At 50.3% G+C, this 3,190-nt stretch overlaps 1 non-coding gene across 1 annotated transcript; it reads left to right on the plus strand.

Annotated features, from left to right (window-relative positions):
* The first annotated feature begins 2,791 nt into the window (after nucleotides 1-2,791).
* Nucleotides 2,792-2,947, plus strand: LOC140760687 (5.8S ribosomal RNA). Its single transcript, XR_012104449.1, has one exon. It is a non-coding gene; the product is annotated as a 5.8S ribosomal RNA (ribosomal RNA).
* Nucleotides 2,948-3,190: the final 243 nt, after the last annotated feature.

Below are 3,190 nucleotides of genomic sequence, written 5' to 3' on the forward strand. Positions count from 1 at the left end.
GTCCAAGGAATACGATTTCCTCCTGTGCGAAATAGCACTTCTCCATCATGCTTCTTTTGAAATAGCACTGGCACCCCAAACGGTGCTTTTGAGCTATGGATCAATCCGCATTTAAGCAACTCATCAAGTTGCTTCCGAAGTTCCACCAACTCCGAAGGAGAGATGCGGTATGGTGCACGAGCTGGTGGCTTTGTCCCTGGCTCCAATTCAATCTTGTGATCCACCGCTCGCCGAGGAGGCAAGGTCTTTAGCAATTCAGGCGGCATAATATCCCCAAACTCCTTCAAGACCTTTGCGACCCCAAAAGGAATTGGGCCATTCTCCAAAGGATTCGCCTCAAGCTTCAATACCGCCAAGAATGTTTGCTCACCCTTCTTGACACCCTTCTTCAGCTGAAGTGCTGAAAGTTGCTTTGTCTCCTTTGTCGTTGTCTTCACAACTGGGACGACACAAGGGGACTCATCCCCCATCATGCAAAGAGCATTAAGAAATGGCATTGGCACTCCTCTTACCATTTGCAGGAATTCCATTTCAAGAGTGACTTTGAAGTCATCCAAATGAACCGCCATGAAATTGGCTTTGCCTCTCCAAGACCCAACCGCAACATGCACATCCTTCGCTGCCCGGCGATCGGTTGAGACTTCGAATTCATCGCCTTCATTTGACTTGAGTCATTCGACTTGTGTCCTTCGAAAGGAGCAACCCAATTCATTGTGCTTCATGGTCCACAATGAAGTTATAAGTAGCACTAGTGTCAACCAACGCCTTGGTCGACTTTCTATTGAGCTCAATGTCAACAAACATTAGCTCGTTAGGCTTTCGGTTCTTCGAAGGCAAAGATCGTCGCTTCTCCCCCACTTGAGCATTGAGGGCATTTAGAAGTTGCAATGCCCCCATGCGAGGGCTCTCCATCAACTTCTCATTATCGCTCTATGAACTTTGCTCTTGGGCTTGCACTGCATTGAGCGAGTTGCGGGCAATTCTTCACAAAATGTGGCCCTCCGCATAGGAAACACCCATCCTCAGAACTTTTGTTCGGTTTCGCACCCTTCTGCCATGATCCCTTCTTTTTGCTTTGCATCACCCCAAAGGCCTTTCAGCTTTTGGGTCTTTGCATTGTTCATCGAAGGTTTCTTCTTTGGATTTTCATGGGTTGAATAATCCGTCAAGCACTCTGCCGCAACTTGGGCCGCCGCTAAGTCAGGAATGTCCCAACGTCACAACTCTGTTTGTGCCGAAGGCTTCAAGCCTTCCAAGAAGTGAAAAGGCTTGTCCTTCTCCTACATGTCCCAAATGTCCAGCATGAGCGTCGAGAATTACTTGACATATTCTCGAATCGACCCTGTTTGTGTGAGATGTCGCAAACTCCGCCTTACAACGAACTCCACATTTTCAAGAAGGAACTGCACCTTCAGCTCCCGTTTCAAATCCTCCCAAATATTGATATTGTAGCGGCCACCTTGGATGTCCTCATAACGAGTCCACCACCATAGCTTGGCATCCCTATCGAGGTACATCGTTGCGAAGGTGACTTTTGTTTCTTCCGAGTCAGGTCGCACCACTCGAAAGTATTGCTCAACATCGAAAATATAGTTCTCAAACTCTTTGGCATCCCTTGCGCCCTTGTAGCAGCGCGGTTCCGGCACTCTGACCCTTCCAGAATGTCACTCTACTTATGCGGTGGGTTGCACGGTGCTCATGGCTCGCGTGAGTACCGTCACCCTTGTGGAGAGGTCCGCTAGCTGCTCTTTGAGATGTTGGGCAGCTTCCTTGGTGTTGTCTCGCAACGTTTCGACCTCGTCATCCATGTGTTGCTATTACGTCTCCAAGTGATCCAACCTATCGCCAAGAGTGTATATTTGAGCAACATTGGCATTCAGTTGCGAGATGTGTGCCTCAATATCGTCAAGCCGCTCCCTGTTATTTCGGTGCCTTTTAAAATCGCTCAGATGTGGCTTTGTAATCAGCACTGGCACTGTTGGTCCTTAGCCCAAATCTACTGCATTTGCCGCTTGACTTGTCTCTCCGCCTTGCTTATGACGCCCCATTTTGCAAGAATGTTGCTCTTGTCGACCCGCTCTGATACCATCTGTCACGGACTAAGTCTTTGAGATGGACAAAAGATCGCCCGGTATTCAACTTTCAAGTTGCAAAGTTAAGTCAGCCGTTCACTTCACAAGCGATGCACCTATTTTGGATTGCGACAAATTAGGTTGCAGATACATTAAGCCGCAAGGCTGAACTTGCTACTCTCAAAGCGGTGGTGAACGAGAGTATAAGCCAAGTGCAAGCGTCGGTGAAGATTTGCGAGGGAATGCAAAGGGATCCGAAGGCGGAGACCCTCAAGAACCTTGTAGACCAAGGGGAGACGCGATGGTATTGGATCCAGGAGTGACTCATGATGACAGAAGGAAACTGCGTGTATGTGCCACAGGCGAATAACTTGAGAAGAGAACTGCTCAAGGAGTGTCATGACGCCTTGTGGGCAGGTCATTCGGGCGTACATCGAACCTTGGCTCTTGTGGAAAGAGCTTACTATTGGCCAAAGATTAGGGAAGACGTTGAAGAGTATGTGCGCACTTGTCTCATTTGCCAATAGGACAAGGTGGAGCGTGTGAAGCCTTGTGGTTTGTTGGAACCGCTCTGTATTCTTGAGCGGCCACGGGAAAGTTTCTCTTTGGACTTCATTTTGAGTTTGCCAAAGGTTGGGGACATTGGCTTTGGCGCCAAGGAAAACAAAGAGACGGAAACACGGAGCGCCCCCCGTGGCGGACCAAAATTAATACCAGATGACTCTCGACAATGGATATTTCGGCTCTCTCATCGATGAAGAACGTAGCGAAATGCGATACCTGGTGTGAATTGCAGAATCTCGCGAACCATCGAGTCTCTGAACACAAGTTGTGCCCGAGGCCTTCTAGTTGAGGGCACGCCTACTTGGGTGTCATGCCAACGACACTCCACCCCCCTCCCCACCCCCGCTCGGGTGGGGCGGCGGTGGTGTAAGCAAACAATGGCCCTCCGTGCCCACGGGCGCGGCGGTTTGAAGCACGATCCGTCGGTAGGGGCCAAGACACGGCAAGTGGTGGACGTACTGTGCGCGAGCTGAACATTGTGCCTCTGGCCCCCTCCGTGGAAGGCCCTCCAGAACCCAGGCAGGGGCTCGCCGTGGGACTGCAGCGCGGTCATC

The sequence above is a fragment of the Typha angustifolia genome, chromosome 5 (genome assembly GCF_048772165.1).
Source record: "Typha angustifolia cultivar Huaian chromosome 5, ASM4877216v1, whole genome shotgun sequence".
NCBI lineage: Eukaryota > Viridiplantae > Streptophyta > Magnoliopsida > Poales > Typhaceae > Typha > Typha angustifolia.